This window comes from Tamandua tetradactyla, chromosome 18 (assembly GCF_023851605.1).
Source record: "Tamandua tetradactyla isolate mTamTet1 chromosome 18, mTamTet1.pri, whole genome shotgun sequence".
NCBI classification, from domain to species: Eukaryota; Metazoa; Chordata; class Mammalia; order Pilosa; family Myrmecophagidae; genus Tamandua; species Tamandua tetradactyla.
Genome location: NC_135344.1, coordinates 58503152 through 58515615, shown reverse-complemented (window position 1 = coordinate 58515615; position 12464 = coordinate 58503152).

The window sequence follows — 12464 nt, the reverse complement described above, 5'->3', positions numbered from 1 at the left end:
CTAGGAATTTGGAATATTCTTTTTAAAAAGTAAAGCAAGAGTTGGCTCTGTTCTCACTGTCTACTTCTCAGATCGTTTATGAATTCTCAGAACATTTATGGAGGTCTCATTAATATTTATGCTGCAATGCCTGCTTGTCAGCCTTTTCTGCTGAATGGACACTATAAAAACTTAGGTCCTGATTTCCCTGTCCATCCTCAGCTGCTGCCACGCTCACACATATGTCTCCTGCTCCAGAAGCACTTGCTGTTGTTCCCTTTAGCTGTGTGTCCTTTCAATCCCTTGATTTTGTTTGCCTTACTTTCCTTTGCTGAAAAACTGCTGCTTAGTCACTAAGATGTTTGCAAAGGTAAATTCACTTTCTCTTTATAGTCTTCTTAACTCGCATAGTTGAGGTGGTAGTGCTCTCCATCTGCCTCCAGGATGCTCCTAGAGATCTCTGTCATTGCACAGAACACGTTGCATTGTTTCATTTACCCCTCTTTCCTACCTCATACTTCAGTCACAAAATTGTGAGCTTTGCAAGGGCAAGGACAGGCTCTAATTCATGTCTGCATCCTAGCAACTAGGCCAGTGTTTGGTATATAGTATATCCTTCAAATATTTGTTGAATGACATAAATGAATAAGTCTTCATAGAATCTTTTCTTTGCATTCTGATTTATCAAATAAAATCCAAGGAAGGAATAGGGTATGCTTCCTTGCTTTCATAGGGCTCATGGTTTATTGCTTTTTTTACTGGTCAGTACAGCATTTTGAAGAGCCAACAGTCTTTCTTCTCTTTCTTTAGGGCTAAGTTAAAAAAAAAAAAAAAAAAAAAAAAAAACTTCTTTGATTAGCTTGATGTGCAATGCTTACAAATTTTGGAGAGTTAAAAATATTGGTGAATAAATTGCTTTGTGTCCCAAAGGAGATGCTCAGGATCTCCTTGCCAGATATCTATGGCCTGGGGTACCGTGGAAGATCCTCTCTTTTATTTAACCTTTTCCCAGGTACCCATGTTAAAAAGAGTTTGCCAAGGAGCCAAAATCTTCATCTATTTATGGCATCACAACCAAGGAGAAATGCAGGATCATTAGAGGTTAATTACTGGTTTCATGGCAACATTTATCACAAAAGCTAATATGATCATTCAGAAGTCACATTGGGGGCTAGCTGAGCCCATTACTAAGAAGTTATTTATAAGGTTTTTTGTTTTTGTTTTTCGTTTTAAAGTTACACAGTCACTTCACTAATAAATCAGAACCAACTGGGAAAGACAAGATCGTGGCATGGCCTGACAATTCGATAGTTTCCATCTGGCCAATGTAATTTCTGAAATAGTTTGTTTCAAAAGCATTCCTTTCTCTTAGAGGAAAGCATGTCAGTGGTTCATATATGGAAAATTCAGTTGAATATACCTCTTTGTGTATCTTGAAGAACTGGTTATCTTTAAAATACAGTTGATTTACTTGCACCAAAGACATAAAGGTAACATTCAAAGAGGATCTCATGTTCAAGATTTCAAGCTCTCTGAATTATTTGCTGATTTTATGTTTCCTCCCATTGCTTTTGCCTTCTTTGCATATATTGCTGCCTTGTGAATGTGAAGCCGTTTGCATGTGTTCCTCATTCACTTGTTCATTCAACTAATAGATACTGGGGAAACAAGGGATTGTGCTTCATGGCCTATAATTTAGTTTTAGAGAGAAGATGCATGAGAAAAATTATCAAACAAATTAGAATGAAGATGATATCATCAGACTAATATAGACTTTCAGAAACCGGGAGAGTAGTGGAATGCAAGGAAAGGAGCCCTGGAGTGGGAGGAGAAAGCCTGGGTTTAGGCTTGGCTCCATCTCTATGCTAAGGTTCAGTGTCTCTATCTGTAAAATGGAATAATAAAACCCAGTCTAATGCTGCCAGGGCTATTGTGAAGATTCAAAGGGATCTGAGAGAATTTTGAAAAGTAGAACGCTTGATTTGTCGTCATAATTTTCTCCCTCTCCTTATCACCTCTTAAGCTCAGTGTCATGGTCTTGGTCTTGAAAGGTCAGGGAAGACTTCTGGAAGAGGATGGAAGTGAGGTGGGTCAGGCTGGGAAAGTGGAAAGTGATAAAATAAAGACCTAGAGGTAGGATTAGCATCTTATAGCTTATATGAGGAAAAAGCCTGGCATACATTTCTATTTTATGCTGGAAGAAAACTGTATGGCTGCAAACTGTAACGATTTACTGTCTTAGTTTTGACACTAACGCAACTTTACAGGATCTTACACTTTCTACCTTGGCGAGAAGATGTTTTTTTCACATATCCATGCATGCTATTAATGAACTTGGCAAAGACATGTCTGTAATAAGATGTTGCAAATCTATATTTCTGAAGAAAGGCCTACCTGGACACGCCTAGGTTTTCTCTTATTATGTTATGATGCTCTTGAGTCTCTCTCTCCATGCCTGCTTTAGATTTTGCTTTGATTTTGTTGCATCTGCTAATACTTGTGACAGACCACATGCTAAGCATGTGGATAAGAGGATGTCCTAGGTCCCAGTTCTGGATTTGCCAACAAACACCTGTGTGTTCTCAGGCTGACCATCCCACGTCTCTCGAGCCAGCTTTTTATTAAAGTGAACTAGATTAGGCAACTTCTAGGCTTACTTTTAGTTTGAAGCTATATGGATCTTTGTTAATAATCATTATTTGGATTAAAAGACACCCTATGAGAGTTTGTTTTAACAAAAAAATATTGTGGTTGCTATATCTTTCTTAGACATTAGTTAATTTGAATGTTCAGAGGTAAAACCCTGGAGGTCAGGATCCAAGACTCACCATCTTCAATCCCCTGTGCGTCCTGCAAGGGGCCCTGCAAGGGGCCCTGCACTCAGCAAACACTTCATCTGTTGATAGTGGGATGAAAGGACAGCTCCCTCTCGAAAAGGGAGCCACATGTTCTGTAAAGAGAAATGTGTGTGCCACATTTTGGAGAAGCTGGCCATTGTGAAGAGCTTTTTCTCACATGAGAGAGCAGCTTTAAATCTAGCATATTGTGGCTGTAACCCAGCCTGGGATAGTATATTCCTTAACAGCAGGGCCACACTTTATTCATTCTTGCAGAACCCCAGTGCCTAGCACAGGGTTGGGATTTTGCAAATGGCAGGTTTTCAATTCATCTCTATTCAACTGAATTCAGTGGACTCTCTCAAAGCCATTTGTTTCTTCCACTCACTCTCTCAACTTATTCAGACACTCTTGCAAAACGTGTAAGAAGCCAGAAGTTCTAAACTTCTCTTTCATGCATCAAAATACATAGACAACATCTAAATTTCCAAGAACAGTAAATCTTGTATAGATAGCCTATCCTTTTTGAAACCATTCCTTTTTCTATTATTCCCCAAACCACAGAGGGAAAAAAGAGACAAAAAATTCCTCCCACTAAAGCATCCCTTAAGAGCCATTACATGTACAGTTTACCATGAAAATGAACTAAAAAATAAGTGCCAAGGAGGAGGGTGGGGATTTCTGTTTGCTTGCTGTCTTATTCCTGTGACCGTGGGTCTGACCCTTCTGCACTGATTTGTCTTATGACCCAAGCACTGCATGGCAAGGGCGTTCCTCCTGATTGCAGCCTAGTAGTACACCCATGAAATGAACACCTCTCTCAGAGCCTTAATTGTGGAATTGGTTTTGCGCATCCATAAGCAACGGGTGGGTGAAGCACCATGGACAGAGGTGGACAGTGAACCAATGTCTTTAACAAAAAGAGCACACTCTTATGCATCTCTCTTCTACCTCAGCCTCTCCCTTCCCAGAAAGCCCATCTCTGTGAAGGACAGTGCCTCTACCTGGTTTTCAACCCTAGAGACCCGTAAGCCCCCCTCGACTCCTCCTTCTCAAACTTCATGTGCAATTAGTCCTCAGATGGAGGTGACTCCATCTGAAATATTTCTCACATCCCTCCATCAAGGCCTTTTACAAGCTAGGTCTACCTACATTTCCGGCCTTGCCTCCTTCCACCCTACTTTGACCTGTGGTCTTTCAGAACTCTGTCTTTGGGCATACTCTTTCTCTTTCTGCAAGGCCTCCCCTTCCCGACTCCTTGCCTTGAGGAACCTACCCTGCTGCCTTCTCAAGATTCACTTCTAATGTGATGCTTTTCTGACTCATCTCACCCTGTAGGCTCTCACAGCCTCTGAGCTCCCTCAGTACCCTACAACACTCATCACATTGCAATGCTATTATGTACTTGTGTCTGTTTCCTGGACTAAAATGGAAGCTCCTAGAAGTCGGGTTTGTGGCTCCCTCTCTCTGTTCCCAAGGACTTTACAGGGGTCTTGTGCATAGAAGATAATAAACCACTTAATGCTTGATGAATGAATGATTTGGGGACAGGCTGGGAATGGGGTTTGGGAAACAGAAATTAAGGTAAAGAAGTCATAGCTGGAGCAGAAAATACACTGTTTCTTCTTCAGTAAATTTTGCATAATTAAAAAAATAATAATGGTGGCCTGGGGTTCATGTGGGAAGTTTGGAGGGAGATGAAAGTTTAATATTCTTTCCGAGAAGGCATGGAACTCCAGACCTATTCACAAGGCGCCCGATTCTGGGAAAGGGAGGGGAAGTAAAATTCTTTCTTATTTCCCTGGCAAACCCTTATTTTTTTCTTTCTTTTTCCATAATCCTTTGCCATTTGGAGGACACTCGTTAATCTGCAAAGCAAACCCCCTTTCCAGGCCATTAGTGCCAGGGCGATGTGAAATAGCAGCCAGCCTGGGCCATTACTGCCATGGTCATTTAAAACACCAGCCCGCTTAGGCTATTAGCGAGCCAGGGCAATTTGAGTGAACAACCTGTCCAGGCAATTAATGCCAAGGTAATTTAAAGTGCCACACCAATCGCAGGCCTGTCAATTAGCAAGGTGTCTCCCGTTTTACAAATTGGGGTATGAGACTCCTTGGGCGCATTTGGGGGCTTTCCTTCAGGGCGGGGAAAAGTCTGAACCCCCCCCCCCCCCGCCCCCTGAACAGCTCTCACACACTGTCCATGTGGTCGGCACTCCTGACTTCAGCCGGGTTTCTGGACTGCAGATCTATGGGGTGGTTGGGAAACTACAAGAAATGCTGGCTCCTGCGCTCCGTGGCATCCTGTAAAGAGTGTGGGCTATATGAAGATGCTGGACATATTGTAATGCAGATTTCACTCCTTTCACTCGCCCACCCCCACCCCGCTCCTCCTCTCCCCTGGAACTCTGGGGGCACCAGAGCCCCATTCAGGCACTTCCGCGGTGGCCCCAGGGAACGGCAGCCTGTGCCAGCTGCCTGGGTATCACATACAGCAGCCACACTCTTGGCATGCCGGAGGGGGTTGGGTGCCATCTACCCTTTTCTGTTAAATCCAGCCTAGAAGCACAGATGAGCTTTGCATTCTGGGGTGTTCCCAAAGAGATTAGTGCCGTTGTCTGTCACACACATCATGATTGAATCTGGGGTAGTTTGGGGAAGGCGCAGGGGACGGCCAGCTGGCTCAGGCAGACACCTTCTGCCTGCCTGCCTCAGAGTGAAGTTTTCAGGTGGCGCATTGGAGCTGGCGCCCAGAAACCTGGCCCTCCCCGGTCGGCGGCAGAATGTGGGGTCAGGAGCCATCAACTGTAGTTTGAAGTGAAGGCTGCAGGTTCGGCAGGAGGCAGAAAGCAGTGATCATTTTTATGAGGTGCTCTGACCTTGCAGACAAGCCAAAACAACTTTGCAGACCCCAAAACATTCTCCAGTTACTTATGATCATTCTGATAATTATTCAGCACATGCGAAGCTTTTTTGCTGAGATCCGTCCTGTATGGTCTTTTATTAGTTACCATGTTAATCATTGCTATTCAGTGGTGGAGTTTAATCCATTAATTAAAAAACCTTTGTTAAACTCATGTTCAGGCAACGCACTAGGAACTCTGCGATGGAATTAAACGGGAAAGGCCTCTGCCTACAGGAGTTTACAGTCTTATTAGATTTATCTGTCAAATCCTTTTGGCACTCATCATCAGTACAGATTTCAGGAGAAAGGTGTCCAAAAAAAAAGACATCAGAATTCAGGAAAGAATGACAAGAATTTAAGCCAGGGGATTAGAATAGAGCAGGGGATGGAAAATGATTCTGTGATGGCTTGATATGTGATCTAAAGCAAATTGCATTTTTGCAGGATCTGTCTAAAACCCAGATTCTGTTTCTCTGCTCCTAGCCTTGCCTCTTTCTGTCCTGTTTCAGGGAGAAATCAAGGTGATGTTCCAGACCCAGGGAATTCCATTGGGGAATTTGAAGTACACAAGCAATAGAGTTTGGTTTTATCTGATATTTTCTATTGAATATACAGAGGTTTACTAAGTAGTCCCATATATGGGGTCCTTGCACTCTGCTCACAAACAATAAGGGGTTCATTCAATCAGTTCATCACAGAGACAGAGAAGTCCATGCTCTTGGCTTCCTCAACATTCTCCCTACACTCTCCTGGTTGCCCAAATCTTTCAAGATCAATTTCAAATGCCATCCCCTCCTTGAAGATTTTTTAAAACCTCTTCTAGGAACCCATATCACTTTGTAATTTTATTGTGGCAACGATTTTTTTTGATCTTGAATGACATCCATGGTTTGGTAGAATTAAACAGATGAAGATGATTCCTACTGTTGTATCTATTAACCACTGAGGTCTTACAGGAATTCTGATGTTTTTAGCATCCATATATATCTTTCATGTCGCCTCTTACGGCCAGAACTGTAAGTCACCTTTGTCAATATGTGCTTGATTTTTCTATTAAGAGTCTATGACCTATAATTGTAGTGGTTTACAAATCCTCTTCCCCTTCTAATTATAAGTTCTACAAGGATTGTGACAGGTATTTTTCATCTTTTATTCCCTCACAGTATTCTTAGCACTAGCTTGACACATCATTAGTCAGGATTTTTTTTCATCTTATTTCTACAACTGGTATTAAATGCACTAAACTCAACAGGGTACAAACAGGAATGGCTTCTTTTTCCTCAGCCATCATTTCTCAATATCTTTGGGCAATTATCTCTTCACTACATTTGTAGGTCCTTTGAGAGATTTATGTTTTCAAAGTCACTTTCAGTTATAGGGGGGTCCTATTTTGATACTTGAGACTCACTTTCAGGTGTTAGAAAGTCCATTCCAGTCATATTTAAAATTTCAATTTCAGATCCAATTAAAAGCTTCTCCCCTTTCCTCTGTTTCAGCCTGACTCATCCTATTAGTTTGTCAGTGCTACTGTGATAAATACTACACACTGGGTTAGTTTAAACAACAATCAGTTATTGTCTTATGGTCTTGAAGGTCAGACATCCAAAATCAAGATGGTGGTAAGGTCAAGCTTCTCATAGGCTGGAAACATTCTGGTAATGGCAGTCCTCTGTCATTTGTCTCCCCCCACCCCCCCTTCTCTTTCTCTCTCTCTCTCTCCTCTCTGGCTGCTTCTGATTTCAGGGTTCTTCTGACTGGCTGCATCCAAATTTCCTGTCCTTAGAAGGCCTCCAGCCCTATGGATAAAAACCACCCTGTTTCAATGTGTAGCCACATCTTAACTAAAGATACCACCTTCAAAAGGTCCTATTTACAAATGGGATCACACCCACAGGAACGCGGATTAAGATCTGAACATGTCTTTTGTGGTGGGACATGATTCAATCACCAATACCCAGAGTTAGGAGACCTATCATAGTCTTTAGGACTTTAGCCTAAATTCTGAGATTGTCTGATTCTACTAATATTTGTAATCAACCTGGAGGGGAGTAGAGATCTCTTGGGCACATAATGCAACATTCTTGGTTCTACTTGCCTCAAGTGGAAAAACCCAAGGTTAAAGTTTAGTTTGATGTGTTATCAACAGATAAATTCTTTGTGGGTTTATAATATATAGATTATATTATAACCCTAGCAACCTTTAAGATTTTAACCACCAAGGCACCAAATCCAAATATCATTGCAACACAGGGTAGAAGTATCCTTTGCAGGGAAGAGGCTAATGAAACTTTTGCTTTACATTCTGAATTTAGAATTAGCATCTGACATTCCCCTTGGAATTATAACTCTTGCATTGTTACACACTAAATAGCTACACTTGTCTTGTTAATAAAATCATAGTAATTGAGTAGCATTTTCATTAAGACAGGAGTGGTTCATTTTGAAGATAAATGAAAAAACAGCCTGGACGTTTCACAGAAATTTTGTTTTTCCATTTAGGTTGCACAGATTTCACATGGTTGGGAAATTGTTTGGGGCACATACATTGGCAACATCCCAGTCATATGCCGTCTCCCCTTTCTTCTGGGGTCAGCACTACATGAGTTCTTGCCTTGCGGGGTAGGCTATCAGTTGTTCTTCATTTTCTGGGCTGCCTCATTGCTGGCAGGATGGCTACCTTAGAAGGCTTCGTAACACCCCCAAGTCTGCATAACTGCCCCAGATCTCACCATATCCTATATAGAGGTGAATGCTGTGCTTCACTGCCAGTGTTCTCCAATCACTGCATAATTTAGGGAACTCGCATGTACACACCATGCAAATCCCAGTGAATGAGAGATCCCTCCTGATCCAGTAAGCCCCATGTTGAATCCAAGATCCAGGTTTGCCATGGATTCTTCTCAGAGAAGTTGCAGGATGAACTAACCATGCTGCAGGGTGGTACCTGGGAATAGATGTGGCCCAAGTGTGCCCCTATTCCACCTCCTGTGGCATGCGTTCCCTGGACACTTGCATCTAGAAGTGAGACTGAGGTCTGCAATGAGGATGAGGGCAATAAGGGCAGCAAGCTGCCCCCCTCTCAACAACACGTGCCATCTGCCCTCAAACGTGGAGAAGGATAAGGGGTAGTTGGCAGCATTGTGTCTAAACAAGTATCTGTACATTTGCACAGACCCTCAGCTTAAAATAAATAGAGGCAGCTGCAAGAGGAAACTAGTTTGTGGACCAGTTAATATTTCAATAGAAAGTAAAGCCCCATTCCAGGCTCCCACTCCTGGCTTCTGTGAGCGTAGAGATCATCAGGATATTTAATGAGCATTGATCGAATTTGGTACCCAGCAGAGCCCTAAGCTAGAGGGGAAATTTCAAAGAAATATAATTTGTAGTTCCTGCCTTCCAGACCTGCAAAATCTGTCTATTCTTTTACTGTTTCCTCAGCAAATATTTATTTAGTACATGCTTGGTGCTGAAGGGACAAAGAAAGATAAATTGACTAGATCCTGCTTCCATGGGGTGACAGAAGAGATTTGGATTGTGACGCAACACACACTATCTGGGTGATCCTCAGAAAATCAGTCACTCTTTGAGTCTCAGTTGTTTCAGCTACACTAACCTAGGGCCTGGCACTTAGTACGTGTGTCACATCTCTGATGCCCCAGAAAAGTTGGAGATCTGTGTGCTGAGATGTACTGGGGGGTGTGCTCAGGAAAACTCCTGGGAAGGGTAAGGGAGAAGGATTGGGTCTGAGTGTTAGTGCTGAGATGATCCTTCGGAGACATCCTGAATCAAGGAGGATGGGCCTTTGTCCTAGTTTCCTTACACTGACTCCTTGTCTCCAGGGAGGAGATGTAACCTTGGATAAAGCAGCTTCCTTGAGTTGAAGGTAATTCCTGGGAGGGATCTGCTGCAAGCTGTCAGCAGGCAATCCTAGGGCACTGCAGGTACTGTCAGCTCGAAGGTGGGATCTTGGTACACCACAGTATCCACTTAAGGTGCTCTCATTAAGCATGAGCTCCCTTATCTCTTCTACATTATTCAAGATGTCAGTAGGCCTGTGGAGGAGATGAGACATGAACATAAGAGCTATTAAGTCCAAAGTACACATGCCTTAGAAGAGAAGAAGCACAGGCATGATGCTATGGGGGTTCAGAGAAATGAGAACAGGCTGTTAGTTGGGGGCCATTCACAGAAGGCTTGAGAGACACCCACTTGAAGCACAGAAAACAGCATAGGAAAGCATTTGCTCATGTGTGGTACAGACTGGGAGTGCTGGGGGGTTTCAGAGGAGCAGGTGCTTAGGAAGGGCCAGAGAAGTTAGGGGAAGTCAGTTAGCTGTGTGTCTGTGAACTAACATCAGAAATCTGGGTCATGATTCTTAAAGATGGAAATCCTGAGATCCACTAGGACCTCCTGGGTCTGAATCGAGAATGTGCATTTTAATAAACCCTGTGATTTACACAATTCTGACACACTTTAAAAATTTCAGGACACTGATCTGTAGCTTCAGCCCATCTCAGTCTTACCAATTCTTTAAAATTCAGTTTTATGTCTTATCTCATTAATTTGTTGAGCACTTGTAAAAGACAAGGTGCTATACTCAGATATAGCAATATAACAGAATTTCTGCTTCCAGGGGCTTGTGATCCAAAGGAAGGGCAGGGATGTAAACATGACAGTGCACATGGTGGCATCTTCTCCTTTCCATTCCAGGATGAACTTCTAGTTTCTGGCTGCTCCCCATAGCTTCTCTCCCATGTACAATTTCCTTTGCTTATAATGACTTCAGTCATATTGGAGTAAGACCCACCCTCATTCAATTTGGGTACACCTTAACTAATAACATCTTCCAAGTTCCTCTTTACAAATGGGTTCACATGCACAGGATCAGGGATTGGGACCTGAGTACACCTTTTGTGGGGGATATGAGTCAATACCCAACATGGCCCAGATCCCCTCCCTGTTTCTAAGCAGGGACTTAACTTCTAACTATTCTCCCAATTTTTCTGTAGCTCCTACCTCAATGATAAACTCACTCATGGTCTCTACCATGTTCCTCTTCTCCTTCTCCCTCCTGAAGGGTTACAGTACCTGCCAGGTCACTCACAGAGGTCACACCACTGCCACTATGGTCAGTTCAGGTGCTTCAGGGTCAGTGGGTATCAGTGTGCCAAAGAGAAACTGGGGTCACGCAGAAACTAGGATGGACAGCCTATTCCCACCTTGTGTTCTACCCTATCTCTTGGCCCTAAGGAGGCTTATCTCTACTTCAGCCATCCAGCCTTTCCTAGGGAATTCGTAGAAAACCTTCCTTGGAGTTGCCAGCTTGCAGCCAGCCCTATGGAATTTGGAGTTGTACATCCCCACAGTTACGTGAGACACTTTTATAACATCTTCTATTTACAGTTATCTCCTGTTGGTTCTGTTTCCCTAGAGAACCCTGACTAATACTGCTTATGTCCAGGGTCTCTTCTGTGAACAATTTCTAGTATTTCTCCTTGCCCCAAATCTGTAAAACTCACAAGCAAACGGCTGTGTCAGTTTCTAGGTCTCATATATCCAGGCATGAAGGCTCAAAGCCAGCCCAAGGGGCTGATGCCCTGCCCAGGCATCTTTCCTTCTTGTCCTCCTCTACCCTCAGCTAAAAGGCATTTTCAGGAACAACATTCTCCCTTGATATAGTTATCTTCTCCTTTCCTCCCACCCCCCGCCCACTGCCCACAGTTTTCTTCTTGCCCCTTGGAGCAATGGTATGTCAGAAAATTTTATTTCAGCAGAACATCTTTGCTTTACCTCTGCAATGATAATAAGTCCATTGACGCCCTTTTCCATAAACTATATGATATGGTCTACTGAAAAGGCAGACACATGGTTCTATCCCCAGTGAATCAGAAAACTGCTTGTTGACTTTTCCTGTCTGCTAAAACAAATATGACGTAGTGGGTTGGCTTAAATTATGGGAATTTATTGGCACATGGTTTTGAGTCTAAGAAAAGTCCAAAATTGAGGCATCAGTCATACAATACTTTCTCCCCAAAGACTGTGGCATTCTAGAGCTGGCTGCAGGAAACCTTTGGTCCTTGGCTTTTCCATCACATGGCAATGCACATGGCAGTGTCTTCTCCTTTCTCTTCCAGGTTCTGTTGACTTCCAGCTTCTGGCTGCTCCCAGAAGCAGTAAGTTCTCTTTCTGTCTGACTTTCACCATGCTTATAAAGGACTCCAGTAATCTGGATTAAAGCACAACCTCATTCAAGTGGATCACCCTTTAGCTGTGGTAACATCTTGAAGAGATCTTATCTACAGTGGGTTCACTTCCATAGGATCGGGGGTTGGGAACTGAACTTGCCTTTTGTAGGGGATGTGATTCAATCCCCAACATTGTTCAAAGTTTAAAATAACAGCTCTTTTTTTGGCTTGTTTCTATACTCCTTATAAAGATTTTTAAGATTCTAGAGTGAATTTTCATTCAGAGCTCAAGACACCTGCCCTTTCCCTCCTTAGCCAGCATGGAAAAAGAAGAGCTTCTCCCAGCCTTATAGGTGAGGACATTGGAGCTGAGGACTAAGGTGTTGGCTATAGTGGATGTTCTAGTCTCGTCTTCCTTGGGTAGCGTTGAGGATCACAACTTTTTCTGAGCTACAGAAGTAAAGGTAGGAGTGGCTAAAGAAAAGTTTGTAGGTTTATGGGGAATTTATGCTTAGGCAAGCTCTATAAAGTAGTAATATTAATCATAAAAGCTAGCACT